The sequence below is a fragment of the Polistes dominula genome, unplaced genomic scaffold (genome assembly GCF_049000335.1).
Source record: "Polistes dominula isolate Pdom_NZ unplaced genomic scaffold, Pdom_raw_medaka contig_49, whole genome shotgun sequence".
Lineage (NCBI taxonomy): Eukaryota > Metazoa > Arthropoda > Insecta > Hymenoptera > Vespidae > Polistes > Polistes dominula.
Window position 1 is genome coordinate 5,345,550 of NW_028300914.1, and position 24,643 is coordinate 5,370,192.

The window sequence follows — 24,643 nt, forward strand, 5'->3', positions numbered from 1 at the left end:
CAAGAGAGAGAGAGCAAGAGAGAGAGTCCTGAGAAGAGAGAAAATGAGATACGTGGACAAGAAGATGACTTTCCTCTGGACCGAAACCACCTCTTCCTACCTCAACACCTCTCCTTCTTTTTTTCTTCCAACTTCTCTACGTTAATGCTGCCAGGATAATCGACTATCGATTTACCTTTAGAAGTTAGGATTTTAAGAATCTTTAATTAATTCGACTAGTATTACTATTCTAATCGATTATTTTCTAGCTAAATTAATAAATAATTTCGATAATGAATGATAAAATTTAACAAATGTTACCTGTATAATTGGTTAATTTTGGTTTGATGATGATGAGAATACGTGGGATTTAATTTAGTTAGGTTTGATGTTGATTTAATGCAGGAACGACAGTTGTCTAATTTTTAATTCCAACCAAGTCTCGAGCGGGTCCATGCAATGTCCTTGAGCCCTTTCGCTCGTTAATAATGCAGGAAGCCACTGTGTCACTGTGTCAATTCCTCCTTACTTGAACAACTCCTGTGCTAAAATGTTTCTACCGTTTTTCACCCTGTCCATCAAATACGAATAATTGCACGTACTTTCTCAGTGTTTTTTATTTTAACAGATCAATCAATAAGGAAAGTAATAAATCATTCGTTTGATTATATTACGTTGAAATGTTGATTGGTCAAAGTTTCATTATTATCAATGTAAAAGAAAATTTGGATAATTTTCAAGATCAATCAATCAAAGGAAAAAAATCTAAAACATTTATTTTATTTATTAAATTATAAATAATATGAATTTGATTACAATGTTAGTATACGAGAGTTCAGTTATTTATTGATATCGGATTGGATATCGATGGGTAGTTGGTGTTAAACAAATGCAAAGTCGTAGTTGGAGTTGAGATATCAGGAAGAAGTAGCTGGCATCCTTCCGGTCCTTATTTCATCGCGAAAGCTCAGAATTTATTTATCTCACGGCTCAGCCTCCAGACGAAATGGCTCCAGGACCCCGTTGTTTGCCCGGGACAAAGAAAGCGTTCATTAGGGGAACGCCATTAGCGGCGAACTTCTTCTTCCTCTTCTTCTTCTTCTTCTTATTCTTCTTCTTATTTTTATTTTTATTCTTCTTATTCTTCTTATTCTTAGCTCGTCTCTTCGAGGAATGCGACTGTAAAGCGAAAACGTAAGGTCCCACGGACTTACTAAATGAGTTCCCTACGCTTTCTGACACGCTTATCTCAAATCCGGAAAAGGAAAAGTGCGTGTATTTACTTTAACCCCTATTTCTATCTTTTATTCGTTTCAGATTTAACTTCAGACAAATTTTAATATCGTTTCATACCAAATAAGATATTTATTTCACTGAATTTTACATTTACATGAACGAATCTTTCTTTTTCATATTACATTTTATTGATTTTGTACAAAAATTACATATCTGACAAATAATTGATAATAATCGATTACACGCAGAACGTATATGAATATTTAAAAACTTGACTGGAATTGTCAAAGCGTTGGGAAGATGGATGAGATACAAAATTTGAATGAGGGTTTGAGAGAAGTGAAGAATGAGTGGTTGGTTTGAAAGGAAACTACACGATTTCGCGTTTTACTCGCGGTAAAGATAAGAAGTATCTTTCGTAGTTGGATAAAAGAATTCCACAAATACTTGAATCCCTCGAATCCCGAAGACGCGAACATCGCGTTGAACGTCGATCGGAATAATTTACGACGTCTACGTATTCATGTGTACTGTGTACGTGTGTGTACAATGTAACGTTATCATGCGATTCTGATCAGCGCGGGGCTTTGAGAGAGAAAGAGAGTTCCAAGCTCGAGATGCAAAAAACCATGCGAGATTTCAAGGTCGTTAATCGCGTCGAGTAATGAGGGACTATCGAAAGCAGAAACGGTGAGTTATAGCAAGTAAAAAACTGAGATAGCACGAGTTCCACGTGCTCAACGTTTCTGATAACTCATTAGTGTATTTTGAACGTGGTCGATTTGCAACTAAAAGAAAATCGTCTTCAAGGATCTTTAAATTGTTATATAATCAAAAAATTGTTTTTACATTACTTTGATTAATCCCTTTTTTAACCTTTTCCGTTTAAAAAATTCCAGTCTCCTTTTATGTTGATTCTAATCAAAATATTCGTAATAATTAGAGGCAGAATTTTTTTGGATACAGTCACAATATTAAACAGTACTTTTTGATTTACTTTAAATGTTTAACGATCTCGAGACTATTTTTTTCTTTATTTTATAATAGGGTGCTCCGACCACACATTATTGTGGCTTTGTTATAAAACGTTGATTTAATATAGTTTAGTATTATATCTAATCAAAGCAACAACAACGTGTGGCCGGGAGCACCTCTCTAGTTTTGTAATAAATTATAACAACATACAAAATAATACCAAAATTAGAATGGAATACATAAAATAATAATACACGAAAAAATATAAAAAACAACGTTAGATATGTCATATGCAAATTGAAAAAAAAAACGTATGACAAGAATATATAGAATTGAATTGTAATAAAGCGCCATTTATTGAAAACGTACAGAACCTAACGACCTAGATAATCTCTAAATAATAAATCTTTTAACTAATAATAAAAAATAAAAATAATCACGATGAAAACTATCCTATATTTTAAGTTGGAAAAAATTACACAGAATAATAGAAATTTCATTAAGATCGGTGCTCATTGCGGACATACAATGTGACACTGAATTTTTATGTATATATATGTATATAGATTAACATGTTGACTGTCGTGCACATTTCACATGATTTCCTTGCCACGTCAACATGAATTTGTTATTATAAGATGCAAATATTTTGTTAAAATTTTTATTACAGCTAATAAAGAGAGTTGTATAATTGTATTTAATGATTTGATTACAACGCTAATATGAATTTTTTATTATAGGATACATATTTTATTAAAATCTTTATTACAGCCAATAAAGAGAGTTGTATAAGTGTGTTTAATGCATTATTTATGGTGAGGTGATCAATAACCTACACGGCAATAAAAGAAAAAATAAATCAATAAAATTCATAATAAAATCATAGAAATTATTTGATGATAAATAAAAGATAATGTTAAAATACTTCTACATATGCATAAAGATAAGACGTATTTTTTGTGTGTTATTCAAAACTAACAAATGATTCCAGCAAAGTGCCACAAAGTCGGAACGGAATAAAAGAAATTATAAGCAAATTCGATATTATCTACAGTACGATGATCGATAGTCATCGAATAAATGAAAAAATTTTCAATACTCGGTGTTCAATTCTATTTCTTAAAAAATATCTACTTTTCCAATTTTTTAAAATATTCTATTCTGTATTATGCTTTGTGGGATACCAATAGATCTTCCACAAATAATTCCAAGATCTTCTTTCTTCCGGTGATTCTAAAACCACAATGACAGATTTATAGCCTTGCTTCAGTTTAGTTTTCTTTTATAAAAAAAAACCTTTCTAAAAAAACTACTTAGTCATCAATTATTGGTACCATTTGTCTTGTTCTGTAATTTAAAAAGGAAGATCCTACAAGAAGATAAAAATTTCTATATATAGAAAAGTATTTGTAAAAAAAAATAAGAAGCATAGAAATTGTTCCTGAATAGCTTAGAATTGTGTCACAGTTACTTCAGAAACCTGACCTATTCATGTAACCCAACTAAGCTAGGTTAGTAGCATGAATGGGTGAGGCATCCGAAAAAATAAAATAACTAAACCTTTCATGTTGTTATTTTCAGACCTCGACTGTAAAAAGAACGTCACATCCTGAATTGCAATTTTGATAAACAAAAAAGTAATTCTTTTTGAAAAGTCTTGAAAATGATAAACAACAAATTTATTTAATATTTTGAACTCCTATAAACAATTTTTATTTTTATAAGCTATACTCTTTTGTGTTAATAAAAAAAACATACACACACACGCAATGCAAAATAAGCCAAGTTTATATTATTTTTAAGTATATAGATGCATTGAAAAAATATAAAATAATTAAAGAAAGGAAGAAAGAAAAATTTAGTGAAAATTTTTGACACCACACATAATCCAGGAAACCGTATCAAAGAATAACGTTGATGTCCAGCCAGGATAGACGTCGTTTTTCGTGCTTCGGTGGTTCCTTTTTACGTTCCGTCTTTGAAAATTACGTGGGTGGCTCCGAACAAAGTGACGTTGACTGACGCCAGACAGGCATTTCCCATTATTTTGAATAGTAGAAAATCGACGAGTCTCGTGCACCCGTCGTACAAAACCATCCCCGCTCTTATACTATTTCATTCAACTCACACAATTCCTTCGAACATAATTTTCGTTACTCGTCGATAGATGTTTTTCTTTCTACGAGATAAATCTTTTTATTCAAGAAAAAAAAAGATCGAAGAAAAACAATTCTTATATCAATAATAAAATAATAATAGTTGGATTAATATGTGTAATCGTCTACTTTAAATCGTGTATCGTCGAACTATAAATCGTATTACGAATTACGAAAAATGACAAATCGATTTTTTTTTTAAATACAAACAAACGCCAACGTTATCGTATAAGGGGTTGAAAGAACATATAAAAAGTATAGGAATATTTAAAAACATATTCTGAAGAAAATCAACAAATATATGATGCATCATAGTAATATGTGTCGATACGTGTTCGTTTATCGTTCGTTGGTTGGGTGGTCAAGCGAACGTAAATCATTCGGTGTCAGTCCTTGAACACATGCAATAAAAATCCTCCTCCTAACATATGTACGTCCGTATCAAATTTTAACTATAAGATTTTTCGCCTACTCATTTTGCTAAACCTCTCCCATTTCCTGTACACATAATTCTACTCGATTCTCTCTCATTCCCCTTATTCTTTATTTTTCTTGCTTTCGGTAAACTTTGACGATGGACAATAAGATTTAAGCGGTGTCATTCTGATCTCTCTCGTTCGTAAAAGAAAATCTTGAAAGCATTAAAGTCTTTCTTTGAAAAATAAATCCAAAGCCGCACTCTTTCTTCGGGTATCATGTGTTGTGAACAGGAAACGCTTACACACAAACGCAAAAGTGCTGTGCAACATGATCACACCAACGTAGAAAAACGAATACACAGATATACATATATAGAAATTCTTCTATTGTCTAGTTCCAAGAGTTTCCTATTGTTTCTAGAAAATTTATCGTCTCATGGGGCCCAAGTTTGGTCGCACAGCAGTAGCAAGCGGTTGGCTTTCATCCGAAGAAAAGAAGATCTCGTGTAGAAACTATCTTCCAGATAGAAAGAGAAAAAAGATAATCCTTGCTGAGTCTGTCTTCGGAAAGAAGATGAGGAAGAAAGAACAAGAATCAGATAGTGGGGTGTGAGGGTGGTCGATGAGAAGGTGCTATGGAGTGGGTAGGGTGGGGGTATGGTGGGAGGAGGTAGGGGGGTAGAGATAGATACGAGGATGAGCGTACACTCGCGAGATGCTCCCGCCGCCCGATAATTAGTGCCTCTACGAAATTATTTATGCCCGGAATAAATCAGAGGAAAGCTTAATTGCTTTTCTCTTTTGCCATCCTACAAGGTATGCCGCGCTTGTTGAGGAGTGTACTCACGCACGAACGCATTCACGCACGCACTCACATGAGCACGCTTGAATGCGTGAATGCGTGCGGACTAGACAAAGTATTTTTGTGTGGTTTTTTTTTATCTTTTTTTTTTTTAATTTTTTCTTTTTCTAAAATTTAATTTTAACGTTCATAGGATAAAAGATAGACCGTGAGGATGATTCGATTAATCGATGATTATATTTCTCCATTGTATTTTCAACGTTCCGACGATAGACAATGAAATGCGAAAACGAACATCAACATCAAAGATTATAGGCTGATTTGAAATATATATATAAAATAATATAAAAAATAAATAAGGTGGGGCCCGGGGGCACAGTCCCGGCGGGGGTTGGGGGCGGAGCCCCCACTTAAAAAAAAATTTAAATATAAAAATAAAATAAAATATAAAAAAACTTAAAAAAGAAATTAAATATAAAAATAAATAAAATATAAAATTAGATTCTATTAAAAATATAAATTATTGTTTAAGTTTAAAAAATATTTTTTTTAATAAAATTTAATTAATTAAATAGGGAGTTTATAAATTATTATTATTGTGGGGAGTGTTGAAAATCGAAGAGGTTGGTGTGTAAGTCTGTGTGAGTCCAAAAAAAGCATTTAAATGAAATTCAAATCGAGAACGAAGTGATTTATTCTTTGACCTTCAATACACCTCTTGTCACTTTCAAGAATTGTGAGTTTAAACAGATTATAATAAATAATAACAAATACAACTCTCATAATCAAGAAAATAATTAAATTTATACGTAGTAACCTATTTATGTTTGTAATATTTAACTAAACAAATATCTTTAGAACTTGTAAAAATAAATAAAATATAAAATTTATGAGACAACACATGTTATCATTAAAATCATTAATTATATATCATAATATATAATATATATAAGCATGCGCAGTAATTTATTAAAACATTTTTAAGGTTAAGAAACTAGTACGCATGCGCTAAAAAATTGAAGCATGCGCACTAATTTGTTACTACATTCAAGCGGGAGGGAATGTGGCACTTTCGCCCCTGAAACAGGGAGCAAAAACGAACTTTCGATCCATGTGTGAGAAAAAATTAATTCTTGCAATAAGTAATTGTAAAAAATAAAATGCAGCTTGATTATTATCTAACTTTTAATTACTAATTATAAATTTAAATTTTTTGTTTTTATTCAACTTACAAATATTAGAACACAAGCTATTTTCAGTATCATTGATGTTACTAAAATAAAGGTTGGGATACTACTTACTTTTGCCTCCTCACTGCAGCTACCCATATTTTTCTTTGATTGATTTTCCATTTGGCAGTCGGAAATTTATAAAATTTACAATCACTTTTTGCACTCGTATTTTTACAATTCACTACACAGCAACTGCGATGGCTATTTCTACCCATTTTTTTTTAAATATCATAAAATTAATTGTCACACGTATGTTTTGTTAACTCCATAATAAAAAACACCGTCCTTTATTGCCAAAGTTATCCACTGCGTGAGCTTGTGTCCACTTCGGCTTCCCCTACAATGACTTCACACGGAGCGGATATATAAGGGTATCCGCTTAAATTTATAATAATTTTTTCGTGTAACCTATTCTATTTTAATATAAATTTTTAATTATCATTAAATATAGTTCATTTTTTTTTCTGTATTTGATGCAATTCATTACTTCATAATTATTTCAATGTTTGAATCATTCGCGCGCAAAATCGAGTTCCGGTCCCCCAACAATGTACATGGCGCATCCCTCCTATAGGATCCCTAATAATATCTTGTCGCTAATGCCATCTACGGTAAAACTATATATATATGTCTATACATAATATATATTACTACTATATTTATGTAATATGTTGGGGGAGTTCACGTAACGTTGAACCACACCTAGCGCCAGGCACTCATATATCACAAAAAATAATAATTAAAAATGGGGAAAGGGTTGCAGGGATATACGATCCAGTTTATCAGTGACGCTTAAGGCAACATCAAAAGTGGTCAATTTCTGTATTATTTAAACCTTTATGGTATCTACTAATTTATAAAGGGCTCCATTATTATTTCGATTTGTTTTTATATACTAGAATATTACGGATGTACACAAATTGACTATGTTAATCTCGAAATTTTACAATTCTTGTTTTTGACAATAACATATATATATTTACTTTTCGTATCTTATTCAATTTCACTCCGAGTTATTTTGTATATTGATACTGATAATAAACTGAAGTAGAAAGAAACTAATAAAAAACAAAGAAAAACAAACAAAGAAAAAATGACAATAGGGATCCTGTAGGAGGGATGCGCCATTCATATTCAGCTTATGTGCCATTGGCTGAAAATTTTGGGGGACCGCTTGAATTTATAATAATTTTTTCGTGTAACCTATTCTATTGTAATATAAATTTTTAATTATCATTAAATATAGTTCATTTTTTTTTCTGTATTTGATGCAATTCATTATTTCATAAATATTTCAATGTTTAAATCATTCGCGCGCAAAATCGAGTTCCGGTCCCCCAGCAATGTACATGGCGCATCCCTCCTATAGGATCCCTAAATAACAACGTATAGGAGCGCCACAGTCTGTCGTCAGTCGCTCCATTTTTGTTAAAAAGAATTAAATTGGCCAATAAAAGGAGGAGAGAAGAGAATTATCTTAAAATTTTGTTTTCTCATCTTATCAACGAACTCTCCCTTTCTATCTCTTTTTAAAAAGTGTAAACGTTTAAACAGGAAAGGAAGAGAGAAAATGATATCTAAGGTAAAATTAATACGAATGAGTAACTTTAAAATTAAACGTTAAAAAATACAGATTTTTACCATCTGTTTCGTTTATTGACATTAGTGAAACAAACTTTTTGAAAAAATACCCGATCTCCTCCCTCCTTCTGTTCGTCGTCTTTACTTTTTCTTCCCCTGCTAGAAAATTTCCATAGCGTATAATCGTCGGTCATAAAGATACCTCTGCGCAGAGGAGAACATATTTGTAAAACCGCGAGGAGTTAGGAAAAGAAAAATAACAGGAGAAGACGAGATAAATAAAAAAAAGAGAAAGAAAGAAAGATAGGTGATCGTCCACGAAAGAAAAGGTCAATTTACATTCCTGAAGAACGATTTTAAAAGAAAGATTTTTAAAAGGAAGATGTACTGAAGACATTTTATGCCATTTTTTCTTCCTCTTCTTCTTCTTCATCATCATCATCATCCGCTTCTTCTTCATCTTATTTTTCTTTTTTTCTTCTACGAGGAGAAAGAGAAAGAGAAAGAGGGAGAATTTGGAAAAAAGTCACGAAGGAAGAAAGAACAGGTGGGAGAGTTAGAAGCAAACGAGAGAAAAATACCAGGAAAAAAAATAGAAAAAAAAAAGAAAGAAAAAAGAAGAAGAAGAAGAACGTGGAGCACCGTCTGGAAAACACAAATGGATGGGGAGAAAGGAGGCTAAGTTCTTACTTGGGAGGGAGAAAGCGAGGGAGGCTTTGGCAACAGGTTTCATCCCCGTGAAAAGCATCAACTCTCTCTCTATTTCTATGCTCCTATGCTCCTATACTTCTATACTTCTACTTCTCTACTTCTTTTATATTTATATATATATATATATATTTTTCTTCTTCTTCGGCGTTCTATTTTTGGTTTCATCTTCTCTTTATCTGCTTGGAAAGAGAGAAAGAGAGAGAGATGGAGAATAAAAAATAAAATAAATAAATTTAGGAGGTTTTCTCGAGTTTCGCTTTTTGGAAAACGTTCCCGAAGGGAGATAAAGCAAGGCTCATCTCCGATCTTACTGTTCTCTTGCACTCTCCCCCCTTTTTCCCTCCTACCCATTCTATCTATCTATCTGTCTATCTATCTGTCTATATATATATATATATATCTTTCTCCTTCTTTCTCTCTGTCTCGCCCTTTTCCCTCTTTTTCTTTCTTTCTGAACAGCATCTCGACGTCGTTCGATCCACCGGCGCGTTTTGCGGGAAACCGGTTTTGTCCTACGTTAAATTACAAGACGATCTCGCTCTCTCACGTTTTTCTCATCTTGTGTCTTCCATTCTTCCCCTTGCTACAGACTACCCCTGCCTATTCTATCTCTCTGTCTGTCTGTCTGTCTGTCTATTCTTTTCTCTTCTAATCGTCTCTGAAAACACGCACTCACGCACGATGTGTGCATGGAAAAATGTTAACCCCTCTTGTTTTCCAACTAGCTTAAACGAAAACTAGTTTAGGTGTCTTCTAAGTTTTGTACATTAGAAAATAAAGAAAATAGAAATTAAACTATAATATCAATCGTAAAAATTAATTTCGGTGCGGATTATTATTTAACAAATATTATTATTTATTTATTTATAAAGTATAATAATACTTCTTTATAATAATAAATATAATAATATATATATATATATATATATAATCGAAAATTTTTTTAGATCCATCTTTGTATACTTTAAATTATTTGACGTAGAAGAAAAATTTCAAAGAAAAGAAAAATTTCATACAAAAATTGTTATAAATAAAATATATCAAATTGTTAGGAAAATAAAATTCAAAAATAATTGTTATAAATAATTGTATAAATATCTAATGACATTTATTTAAAATAGAATAAAAAAATATTTTTCTTTGTCATTTCATTTCAATTTTTGTTGTAGGTTTTTTTTCTTTTTTTCTTCTCGATTAACTATTCATAGAAATAGGAAAAAAGCGGTGAAGGAATATTAATGATAGATCGATATACATTGATTCCATTACTTCTTACATTTTTCACCGACATGGACTCACGCTGTGATCCAAATCTTTGAAAATGTAAAGCTAAAAAAATAAAGAAAAAATACAAGAGAGAGAGAGAAAGAGAAGGGAGAGTGGGGGAGGGGTATGAAAAGGAAACGAGAAGAAAATCGAAGCCAACAATTTAGAAGCCGCAGATGCTAGGTCATAACTCAATGCACTTTAAAGTTACTCCCAGTTGGCTGATGTTACGCCCTCGAACAGTTCTTTCTAACTAAAAGAAGAAAAAAAATATAGGTATAGCTTCGTTTATAGAATTTCATGAAAAATCAAGTCAGAAACTAAGTTTTGGTATTGGAAAGAGACGGAATATGTCAGTGGTAAGCGCCAAAAAAATTAACTCCACCAATGAAGAAAAAGGAAATGTAACGAAAAAGATGGTTGGTGTTTGAATAACCAATAGTTTCTCAGTTCTCCTTCTCTCGTAACTATCCAACTTTTCGCATCTCATCAAACATTCCTTTAATATAGATTGTCCAGCATCTACGTCAAAAAGACAAAGAACAATTTTTTACTAACATAAGAAAATACTAAAAAAAAAAAATTCAAATGGTACAATATCTATCATTCAATATTTGGAATTAAAAAAAAAAAAATTACGAGTAAAAATTTTATAGATAAGAGTAATCGCGAAAATAAGAATTTGAATCATTGAATTAGGTTCGTCTAGGACGAATGGTCAATGGATCCAGCGAGAAATAAAAAAGAAAAAAAAACAAAAAAAAAAATAGAAAAAAAAAAGAAATAAATAAGCAAGATTCGATCTTTGTCAGTAGAGAAAATTGTATAGAATAGAATTGGAGAACGTGTAGGATTCAAGGCCATTTTCGAAGTATCCTTTGTTCGGGAAAAATCCTTCGATCTCCGATTACTTTGTTGCATTTTATTTCCTTAGAGATTCTCCCTGGAGAGTAGTGGAGAGTAGTTCTCCCCCGTGTCTCCCTCTCTCTCTCTCTCTCTCTCTTTCCTTCTTTTTGTCTCTTTTTCACTGTATCGTAGAAAAGTATGACGATCATAGTTCTAGAAGAAGAAAGCGGGAAGCTTGGGGGAACCGGAAAGAACGAGCATGTTAAAAGAAGCGAGAAGATGAGCGAGATACGTGGAACGGACGACAAGCTGCGACGAATGCCGACATACATGAGGCAGAAAGAGAGAGAGAAAAGAGAGAAAGAAGAAAAGACTCATAGTCGTCATTCTCCAGTGAAGCGTTTTGCGAGTTGGAATTCGAGTCGACGTCTCGACAAAAGCTGCAAGAGCTCAGGAACCGGTGTACCGGGAAATTTGAAAGATAGTCCTACTAGCATCTCTCCTCTAAAGCTCTCTTTCCTCCGTTCCATATCATCCACCATTTCTATTCACTATCATTCTCTCGCTCTCACTCAATCTCCATCTATCCATCTATCCATCTATCTTTCCAGCTTTAGCTCTCTTTACTACGTCACACAAGGCTGCTTGCTTGTTTGCTTGCTTACTTGGTTGCTTGCTTACTGGTTTCCTTCCTTCCTTTAATATTTTTCTCGGCTTTTTAAACACGGAAAATTTCCAAACGAGTCTCGCGCACTTCTACAGATCCCACAATAAAAGGGGAAAAAAAAGAAAATAAACTATAAGGGGGAGGAAAAATGGGAACTGAGAGAGAAAGAGAGAGAGAGAGAGGAGTAGCTGCTGCTTGCAATACTAACCGTGTACAATCAGTTACATTGTAAAGGTTACAGGAGTGCAAGAAAAAGATGAATGAGATAGAAATACGTCTAGAGACGATGCAACTCCGAGAATAATATTTACTTCCGGTGTTAAAATTCGTCTAGGAAGGAGTCGTATCCGGTGTATCTATTCGTCTCACTCTTTTTCGTTCGTATTTCTTTGAACTAACTTTCTCCTCCATTGTAATCGGAAACCACCTTTTAAATATCAACCATAAAGTTTTCGATTTTCGTCTCCCCTTTCTTTTTCTTCTTCTTCCTCTTCTCGTTAAAAAAAATGTAGCTATTTTTTTTTTGCTTTTTTCTTTTTCTAGTTAAAGATTAAACTCCATCTCTTTCTTTTCTTTTCTTCTTTTTTATTTTTTTTTCTTTATTTACTTTGTAACTCTTTTCCTGACGTGTCGACAAGACGCCCGAAGTGTTGTACTCTTGCTAAGTATTGAATAGAAAAAAAAAGAAAAATATAAAAGAAAAAAAATAAAGCAATAGAGTAGAGTTAAGAAAAGGTAGATGAAAGAATTGCAGTTTGACGTTGACAGGAGGAAAACGAGGGGGCGCCCACGACGCAGAGGTTCTCGCGAAAGAAAGAATGAGCGAAAATTATACGTTCCAGCTTTAATCGGATTTTATCGGCGAGAGGGCAGGGTACACCGCGGCCCCGCAAATTATGCCTCAATAACGTCCTCCTATTTTCGACCACCTTCGGCGTTCTTCTTCCATCCCCATTTCTTTTCAATTCTCCTTTTTTTTCTTCTTTATTTTTTCCCCTTTATATATCACCTTCTTCTATTACCCGTTCATGGGGTGTGATTGTTCCTCTCTCTCTCTTTTTTTTCTACCCCCTAGGTAGAAATCTTGACTTTAAAGATCGGAAATATCGAAGGAAGAAAAATAAATAAAGTTACGTTTAGTGTCATAAACAAATCGTAAAATTTTACAAAAGTAATTTTCTTTTTATCAATGACAAATAAGATAAGATATGTTCTTATGTTAGTCTTTTTATTATCCCTTTTACGAGTTTGTATCAGTTTTTTACTATCAGCTTCTTACACTTATTCCAATATTACCAAAGAAATTGTATCTTTGGGGTCAACATCATAGGAGTTTTTTGTCTGTTGTTTATTCAGACGAATCCCCCATCAATGCTACTAACCGTGCTTGACCTTAGACAAGGAGCAAATAATTCAACATGACTGGTCTATTGATTTAATAAATTTTTATTAACAAATACATATGAATTGTTGAAAGTCTCAAATATTTGTAAACAATAAATATCGTCACTACGTGTCTTTTTTGTGTCAAATAAAAAAGAAAAAGAAAAATCGTAAAGATGAAGAATAGAAGGACGAAAAGAAGAAAATCCGTAAACGCTATTAAAGAAATGACTATCCGAGCAAGCCAATATTTTCGTATTAACGATCCACGTAAAACGTGAGAAAAGATCTTAAACGGTCCAGTAAATATATGAAAAATGTACGAACTATTACGTGTTGTATACTTACTCGTTATCTTCTCATCTCGAATGAATTTCTTCTTCTTTCGAACGTGCGAAATGAAAAAGAAACGTGCATAGTCCTGATCAGTGAAACGCTTCGGGCGTTGAGAAAAGAGCCGAGCGAATAAAACGCCCTCTTAGGAGTTGCATAAATGTTTTCTTTCTCTCTAAGTGTACGTATGCGTTTATTACTCTGTATGTATATAGGTGTGTATATATATATGTATGTATATATGCATGGTACGAATGCTCATTATGAACCGTAGAAAATGACTAGCTCCGTAATCGTAATGCGATCGTAATGCAAACGTAAATGACTTGATCTTCGGTGACTGTGAGCAACCAACTCCCTCCTTTTACCAAGATAAGCCCCGCTCATTACACAAAATTAGCGATAATCGCTAAACCTGCACGCGATTATTTCAATACTAGTATCGAATGGTAAAAACAACTATCCCCGTTTTTGTACAAATATCAAATGAAATTACAAAGAAACGTATTGATTTTACTTCCATCGAAACTTCGAAACACAAATAAACTCTGACAATTCTATTCGTTTTATTTTTTTTTTTTATTTCCGATAATAAATGAAATTTATTTAAGATTCAATTGACAGTTGGAAGAAGATTTTATTGAAAGAGTAAATATTGTTTTTAATTATATTTCTATTTTATTTTAATCAAGATAAAATTGACATATAATATAAAAGATTATTAGAAGAAGTTAAAGATGAAATTAAAAATTAAAATTTTTATTTATTTATTTATTTGTTAGTTTATTTTAATCGAAAATAGTTGAAATTTGACAAAAGAATAAGGATGGAAATAGAATATATAGGGTGGACCATATGTTTGTTGTGGCCGTACGTTTTTGGGCCGGTTAGTATGATACTCCGAGTCGAAGAAAGGGAGATGAAAGATTCTCAGGAAGAAAAAGAGAGAACGAAGAAAATAGAAAGAGAGAAAAAAAATGAAAAAGAAGCTGAGAAAGAGAGAGAGGGAGAGAGAGAGAGAGAAAGAAAAGAAAGAGAGAGAGACCTTGGGGGCACCGTTAGTGTAACTTATACAAACAGGGCCCCTGCAGGAAAGCAAATATTTTGTTGTGATGCAAGAATTTACAACATTAATGGGCTTTCGTTTCGAATTGGCATTAAAGTTATGCGATTAGTTATATTTTCATAGAAACCGGAATAAACTTTAATTACTTTTTATATTCTTTTTCCTTCAATTTGAAATCAACGAAAAAAAAATATATCGTAGAAAATTTTTAATTGTGTGTGTATGTTTGTTCATTCTTTCGTTTGTGTGCATTGAAATTTAATCAAACGAGTAAACATATCTCGGATAAATTGCAAATTGTTAAATCTTTACATCAACGTTCCACCCAAGTTTATTTGTATTTGTATCTGTGCATATTTACGACACGCATAAGTGTGTAAGTAACAGAAGCGGGATCTCATTCTTTCTTTCTTTCTTCTTTGTTTGTTTCTTTTTTTTTTTTTTTTTGGCGGGAGTCAATTAAATTCGTGCAGGAAAGCAATTTACAAAAGCGAATCGGCCAGAAATTAACCAGGGACATGATATCGTCGAGGAGATGAAGAATTTTTTCAAAGGTGGTTTTTTAAAAGAACGTGAACTCTCACGAGAGTTCGAGTTATCCTCATACTTGTTTCTCTTTTTTATGTGCATAGTTGGTAAGAGAAAGTAAAAGCTGTCTTAAAATTTCTTTCTTTTGATTGAGCTGCCCAAAATGCTTGGGGTAATTTTAAAATTACTTACTATTAAATTTTCTTTAATTTTATAAATATAAATGAAAATATAAATGTAATATCTATGTAATTTTCCTAAAATCGGCACGAACTTATTTGGCAACCCGATTCATAATGCAACTATTGAACTTTGATACAATTTAGATTTCGAAAGCCAGAATTTTTATTCGAACTTTAAAGAATTGGTCATTTGATCGATTATTGTAAATTTGATATTGTCTACGTATTTTCATTATTTCTATTTTGAATTTTGTTAATCTTCCTTACCATATCCTCAAACGATGAAATGAAACGAAAAAATGAATTCCTGTAGGATTCCCGTTTGCGATTAAAGAGAATCCACCCCTATTGATGTCGATTTTACTTTCTGGATAGTATAAGAGAAGTTCAGAAATTCGCTGACCGATTAAAGGACGGACTTTGTAGGAATGAAGAAAGATGACAGGGCTTGGATCAACCCTAATCGTAAGAGAAACTCGTAGCTTGGCTTACAAGTCGGATTCAGGAATATTCATTAGAAGGACCAACCGATTCCAAGGCGATTTAATTACGCACGTCCACCTTTCATTAATTCGATCGATCCTGGGGACCCGATTAAGCACGAACCCTGGTCTCCTATCAACTCGATACTCCTTTATGCAACCCTTATCCTTTTATCCATCCTTTTCTCACAATCTTTTGACAATAACGATTTAACAAATATATTTGGACAGGGGGATAATAATTCTTCGTACTTTCATATACAAAATTTAATGAAATTTTATTCATATTGTTAAAAGGTTTTTGAGGATCGTATATCAAACATGATTGTTGGAATTTAGGAAGCTTTTGAATGAAAAAAAAGAAAACGATTCTTATGAATGTAAGTATTTGTCGTATCTCGAAGGAAAATCTCTCTTTACATACTCCACCAGAAAATTCCAGCGTAAGCTTATTCACTAGATATCCCTAGATATCCTTAGAGATCCTGTAGGAGGGATGCGCCATGTACATTTTTGGGGGACCGGAACTCGATTTTGCGAGCGAATGATTCAAACATTGAAATAATTATGAAATAATGAATTGCATCAAATACAGAAAAAAAAATGAACTATATTTAATAATAATTAAAAATTTATATTAAAATAGAATAGGTTACACAAAAAAATTATTATAAATTCAATAAGAAAGACTTAATTAAGTTTGATTTGATAAAAGGCATTACAGTATTTTGAAATTTCAAAACAATTTGTAGGAATTTATACAATTTTGATAAATATAATTATTTACTATATATATTATATTAATAATAATAATAATAAGACTAATATATAAAATTAAAAAATAGATTTATTTTAACATATTTTTATTTCTCAATGTGGTACATGGTCATAGTTTTACTCGAACTGAGATTTGTTTGCTTAAAATTTTGTAAATTTTTGCGATTATACCTACGCGATGCACTTCGCAATCTAAACAGAGAGTACCTATTAATGATCCTCTTTATCAGATTGTGACATTTTGTAGTCGTAAAATCAAGTTTCTCGAATTCATTTATAAAGTATTTTTGCACGCCTTCTTTTACATTATCACAGACATATTTGTATTGCATTCGAAAAATTCTTTCCATACTTAAAAAAAAGTTAAAACTTTTAATGTTAACCAAAAATATTCTATCTTTATCAGTTACGCGTTTCATTCTAGTAAATGTAGCATAGTAATACGTAGTCGGCTTACGCGAGCCTACACTATCATTTAATATTTATTAGTTTAGTTTAAAATCAATTAAAAATTAGTATAATCAGACAAAATCTTACATCACATAAAACTGAATATTTTTTTACATTTTCAGTTACAACATTACTATTTTGCAACCACAATTTTCGACGTTCTTCTTTTCTTGGAAAACGACAAAATTTACGGTCTTGCGTAGTTTTTGTTGAACTTTCGCAGTAATTAAGAATACACTGTCGAACCATGATTATTCATCACAAACAATAAGTCTTTACTTATAAGTTAACAAACGATAAGTTATAGGTTAGGTTCGTAATACATACTAAAGATAAACATGACTGCTCGTTGGATCGGAAGCGGTCCCCCAAACTTTTCAGCCAATGGCACATGCGCCATGTACATTGCTGGGGGACCGGAACTCGATTTTGCGAGCGAATGATTCAAACATTGAAATAATTATGAAATAATGAATTGCATCAAATACAGAAAAAAAATGAACTATATTTAATGATAATTAAAAATTTATATTAAAATAGAATAGGTTACACGAAAAAATTATTATCAATTCAAACGGTCCCCCAAAATTTTCAGCCAATGGCACATGAGCTGAATATGAATGGTGCATCCCTCCTATAGGATTCCTAGATATCCTTAGATACACGCGCCATCTACACTACATCGACGAATTGATTAGCGCCAAATTTAACCATTTGAATGCAACTGTCTTTTTGGTTTCCCTATCGAAAATTTCCAAACGGTTAGATAGCACTTGTTATATTTTAAATTTGAAATTATTTTTTAATCGTTGATTTAATTCTTTACCAATTTTATGATTATCACAATGTGCCTAAAATTTCGTTTAATCTTTTTCACAATTTCCATAATTCAACCTTAGTATCCGATCTAATATTGTTTTACGATTTTATTTTGAAATCTCGTACTTCAAATTCACTCAATTTCGTCAAATCCTTTAGACGAAATAATCCTATTTCGAACTGAAAGCTAGAGATAGAGAGAGAGAGAGAGAGAGAGAGAGAGAGAGAAAGAGAAAGAGAAAGAGTGAGTGAAATCGTTTGGTTTTATGTTGCACAACTTATTGGATTTGCTGCATGCGTAGTAAATACAGAGAAACAGAGAAAGGGAAAGGGAGAAAGAGATAGAGATAGACAGATAAAGAGGGTGGTAGGAAGGAGTAGGAGGAAGGAAGGGAGAAAGCGAGGGTGCTGCGGCAACCTGTTGCGGACACTGGTGTAAAGATGTCGTAAATGTACGGTAATAATACGAGACGCGTTACACAGAGCGGTTTTGGTGGTATTGGTGCAACATCTGGCAACGGTTAAGCCACCACGAGCAGTCGTTACTTCTACCTCCACCCCCTTTAACCCCCAACCACACCGTACGAGCCTATTTAATGCACCTCGTTTCCTCCTACGTTTATTATAAGCATAGAAACACCACTCCAACTAATCTCATTAAATTAGGTCAAATATTAAATCTCAATTTTCGGCTTTATACCCGTATTATCCTTTCTCTCGGATCTCTAAATTAATGAAACTGAGTAAATAATAAAATGACGTTAAGGAAAAAAAGTAATTGAAAGAAGAATAAGAGAATAAAAAGAATAAGAATAAGAAGAAGAGTTTGGGTTCCATTGATCCTTTCGAAACTCTCCTCTTACGTTTTGAAAAAGGCATACCGCGCACACGCAGGACTCCCATATTATGTAGTCGATCAAAGAAAGTAAGGAGCACCGTTGTACAAGGAGGAATACAAGGGGACAATGCCTGTCGCCTCATTCACGTCAACCAAATCCAAAGACTACCGAGTTTCGGTTAGCAAGGATGCAGTCGCGGATCGCGACCGAGTTCGACGTCCAAAACCGCGTTTAACCAGCTTCCCCCATACTCTTACCTAACCCCCCATAAGCCCCTCTAACCACCCTACTTCATCCCCAGGATCAAATTGCATCTCGATTCGTGCCTTCGACTTTTCTTTTTTAACTTCTTCTACTTCTTTTAATTTTTTATTCTTTTTTCGTTTCTTTAGTTCGTTCTTCTTCTTCGTACTCTTCATACTTATTTATTTTTTCTTTTTTTTTCTTCTTTTTTCTTTTTTAAGACCCCCCTTTACATCTCGGACATCGTGTAGAATCGTCCGAACGTGCTTCACTGCGAACTCTCGACAAATAAAGATTTTTCGTACGGTCCAACAGTAAATTTCGGTGATCTCGTGCGAACCACCACCACCAGCAACATCTGCAGCAACAACAGCAACAGCAACAACAGCAGCAAGTAAAAAAATGAAAGAGAGAGTGAGAAGGAAGGCCTTCGTCGATCTCATCTCTTGAAGAAAGATGGAAGATGGACGGTGGCCGATCGGGTGACTGGCCTTGAATTCTTTATGAGGTCGAAGACATCGGGAATTTTGAAAATGGCGATCCCGCTTATCCGCTCGTTCATATCTCCAACTTTGACTCGCGTATACTTTAAAATCACGTCACAAAATACGAACAACGTTGTAACTAAATATCATTTGAGATAATTGTATTATAAATTATTCTCGTCGATTTTCGAAATGATGGTATAAATTTAATGAAGAGTGTAATGTAACGTTTAGTTAAAACGTGCGATTTCTATGGTCTCGTTCTCGCGTGAACGATTCACACTAAAGAAGAAAAGAGGATATAATTCTCTCATTTGGTCCGGTTTACCGGAATCTCAGAAATTTGCCGGTTACACGCAGTCGAGATTCACAAGAAGACTTCTTATTCCCTTTCGATATTTTTTCTCTCTCTCTCTCTCTTTTTCTCTCTTTCTTTTCCTTTTTCTTTCGTTTTCTCGTAGGATGAGAGTGAACACGAAACACGTTTCTGGAACGCCTATTCATCGCGGGCCGGATTTTTCGTCGGTCTAAAAGCAAACAACACCGCGAAACCTCCAATCAGCACCGATTCAAATATCCAGTCGGTGAGAGCCAAGCAACTGCTTTTCCAAGCGGACGAGTATTCCTCATTCTCATTGTACAAATATATTCATATGCCTGCATACGTGTATGCGTGAATACATTTTTATATATACATATATGTGTGAAATCTTTGCTTCATTAATAAAGACATCGACATACGAGAAACGAGTGGCGATTTAAACGAAATTTTCGAGTCGCTCTATATCGAGTTACCGTCACCCGTCACCCTTTCACTTTCCTCCCAGTATTACTACACGTACACACCACCAACCCAACAACCTACCAACCTACCTAACCCACCTACCGTTGCTACTTCGAGTAGCTCTGGCCCTTTTCGAGCTAAAAATTATTCACGATTTAACGAGCACGTTCCCTAAGAGCCAATGAACGAACAGAAAAACACACACACACATCCACACAGGGAGAGTGAGTGAGTGAGTTAAAGAGAAGACTGAAAGACAAATTTAGAAGTATATAGTTGGGTTCATCGTGATCGACAAATCAAGTCGTGTACAATGTTCTTTATAACACTGACACAGTGACACCTTAACGTAGGAAACACTTTGAACCTGTTTACCCGGCAAATTCCATCCAACGTTGGAGGTGGAGTTGAAGAAGAAGAAGAAGAAGAAGAAGAAGAAGAAGAATAAAAGAAGAAGAAGAATCTGTAGTCGGTTCTCCTGCAATTGGTAACTCAGAACATAACGTCATATACCGTGTGCCAGGAAAAAAAGGAATGATACGAACTAACTGACTATGAAAACTGGTTTCAAGCCACTCTGAGTCACCGTCTATAATGACGAAGCTTGGGAACGAAGCAGCTTTTGAGATTCACTTCTGATTTCAAAACTTTTCGTATTGGTCAGATCCAACTAATGATCATTATAATGATCATCAGAATGCTTCGATATACAAAATTAACAAAAAAAAGAAAATCAAAAAAAGAACTATGAATATATTTTCTCGAAATAATCTCAAACAGCATGAACACACCAAATCTTCGATACCAAAAATAAATTGAACACAGAACGAAAAAGAAAAAAGAAAAAATAAGAAGAGTCTCTATTTCTTCTTCAGTTTTCTGTTTCGACTTCGAAAGAAGAGGAACGAGCGCGGAATTTGGTAACTCGGCGTAGAAAATAAATTATTCGGAACGCCGGCATTGGTTCTTTCATCTCGTTTAGCGTTCGCTCGCGCGACTGGTAAACGATATTTCTTTCGACGTAGAAAAAGAACGAATAATCTCTCTTTCTCTCTCTCTCTCTCTCTCTCTCTCTCTCTCTCTCTTTCTCCGTCTCTCTGTCTTTGCTTCTCTTTCTCTTTGTCTCTCTTTCTCTCCTCTCTTTCGATTTCTCGATTGGTGTATTTCGTGTCCGTGCGCCCATACAAATATCCATCCTACGAATTAACGGTGAATCATCCTGATGACAGGAACAGGTAACTAGATACCTCATACCGGTGGCTTAGGTCTTTACAGAAACTGTCCTCTCTCTCTCTCTCTTTCTCTCTTTCTTTCTCTTTCTTATTAAAAAACGAACAAGATTTATTCCTCCGTTCTCGTACACGTAAGATCCTCCATCTTTCTCTTTGCTCCAGTTCGAGTTTCATGCCATTGGTTTAGTTTTCATACGCATATGTAGATGAAAGTACAGTTGAATCTCAAGTATCCCAATTAACAGGAAATAATTCGGATAACAAAGAATTTCGTTCGCAGTAAACGTGAATAGTGAAATATTCTTATACCAATGCTGCATATTGAAAGGTTCCATTATATTAAAATTCGTGCAATAAATAATTGTAGGTTTAAATATTATTTTCATTTTATAATATTCTTATTCGATGACTATTATGTAAATTCTTGCCAATGAACTATTAACCTATTTAACATTCATTAAAAATAAAATCGATTGATATAGATTGAAAATCGTCCTTACATTATTAATAGTATTACAGAAAGATAGAAAACATGATAAATCTTTGAACGTCCGAGTTCATTGAAAGACATAATTGATCACATATAAGAATTGTTAATAATATTACAGAAAGACATAAAATACAATAAACTTTTTAATGTCCGAAATGTCATTGAAAGACATAACTAATGGCATATATAGAAATAGTTAATAGTATTACAGAAAGGTAGAAAATACGATAAATTTTTTAGTGTCGGAAAGTTCATTGAAAGACATAACTGATCGTATATATAGAAATTTTCAATAGCTTCATCGAATAAAGACACCATTGTTAATGATAACCATAATTTATCCCTTTCTTTAATCTTTAGTACATTTTCCGACTCTTTTTTAAAAAGATCACTCGGTATAGCAGCTCACCAACAAAGGAGGTATCTTGATCTCACCATCAGTTGGATTATCGTGAAAGCAAGAGTATTTCTAAAAAAATATTCCCGTTATTTTCCAACTTCTCAACTTTCAAGTTCTCAACCCCGTGCAACCCTTCCTCTTTTAGTTGTTGCCTAGTAGATAGTAGTCTCGATCGATGATATATATGTGTCAAGTGCGTATTCTCTTGCTAAGAAACATTTGCAAAACGCGTCTTATCTCGATCTGCAATATACCGCTGCTTGCTAGATACTTGCTATCCTGCTAGCAAGCATACTATAGTTTATAAGGTGGGGTGAGAATGTGGGTTGGTTGGGTGGTTGGAAGGGAGAGATGGTTACTTTACGATGATATTAGAAAAGCGCCTAAGCAAGGACATTAAGGGTACGATGCACCTGAGGGGAAATTATCGATAATGGAGCGCTCGTTTTCTCTCATTCATTACATGTTATCGTGAAGGTAATAACAGTACCGGCTTGGTAATAATAATGATAGCACAGGACGTCGAGGATATTTACCTTATTCCATCCCTTTCTTCCCTTATTCTATCTTTCTCTTCCCAATTTCCCCCTACTACACTATGTCTATCAATTTTTATCTTTATTTTCAAAGAAAAAAAAGAATTAAGACATGATTAAATCGTTAGTCCAAATTACGTGTTTCTGATGAAACTCATATGGTTGATTTATCGAAATTTGAATATTATTATATATTTTGATTTTTTTTAATAATTAAACGATTCTTGGATATTTTTGCATATTTGTTTGTTTGTATATGTGTGAACTTTTAAAAGAAAGAACCAATTTCATGGATATTCGAAGTTGTGGAGCTTACGGAGTAGTGGGGAATAGGTGCGAGGGGGTTTGTTCACAGCGTTTCATGAATAAAATATACGGTCGACCACTCGAACTACCCAAGGCTCGCGTCTAAGTGGTCTCTAGGAGAGAAGACTATTAACTGATACATCATAAACTGTCGTTTACGGCGTTACCGGTGTTATTATTCATGAGAACGCCGTTACGGGCGGACATCGTGCGATTTTCTTTCTCTCTCCTTCTATATCTTTCTCTCTTAGTTCACCGTGAATCCTTTCTAATGAGTTGAAAAAGGATGAGAAAGATACTACTTCATAGTAGTAGAAATATGACCTACAGCAAGTAACGTTAAAAGATCATAGCTAAATAAATTGTATACAATAAAAAATATTCTTTCGTTGTTAACAAAATATTAATTTGTAAACATTTTTAAAAAGTCGGAAACAATTTGAAATTATTATTTATTCGTTTTAAAATGTAATAACTAACTAAATTTGTCTCTTTTATTTTCATGGAAATAATATGATATATCGCTAAATAAATATATGCATTTAAGTTCATTAACAAAAAGAAGAAAATATTTCTAAAAATTGTTCTGGAAAAAGATAAAATATTATATCTGTCAAATTTAACGTAGAAAAAGAAGAAAAAAAGAAACTTATAGTAACATCTGGAATGGATTTCCTGTCCAAGGCGTGCCTAAGAGTTCTTTCATTCTTAAGAAAGGATTAAGACGACCTACCGCAACTAACAAAACGAATAGAATAGTTACAATAATCTTTTCTACCAAAAAATGCTATAAAAAAACCATTTCGTAACAAAGAAAAAGAAAAGAAAAATAGTTTACAATAAGAAAAAATGTTCTTTCTCATCCCATTCCTATGCGAACTTACATCACTGTTATAATAATATTTTTTATATAAGAATATTACCTAAAGTAGTATTAGTATATAAAATCTTCATAAATCTTAAATCCATTCACTTTGAATTACTTTAACAAAATATTCGACTGACCAATAGGGGAGGAAAAAAAGGAAGGAAAAAAATTCTTAAAATTGTTGAAACGCTTTGAAGTATTTTTTTCTATATTAGGGTAGGGACAAATTTTCCTTCTCTCTCTCTTTTAGTTTCGAAAGGAAGAAGGATTTACTTTCGCGACGTCGCACATTTATCGAATTACGTTTAGGGTATGGGAAAACAATATGCAAGAACGTCCCCTCGTACGAGCGTAACGAGCCCGAACCCTCGTAACGTCAGGTTTGCTTCATTTACAGGTGTTTACGAAGAGGGAAATACTTTCTTTCTTCTTTTCTCTCTCTCTCTCTCTCTCTCTCTCTCTCTCTCTCTGTTATTCGCGTTTTACGCTGCACCGGGTTCGAAACGAGCAAATTCCAGCCCTCTCGTAATGCTCGGAATATTACGAGCTTAGTCGATGTCGGGGAGGATG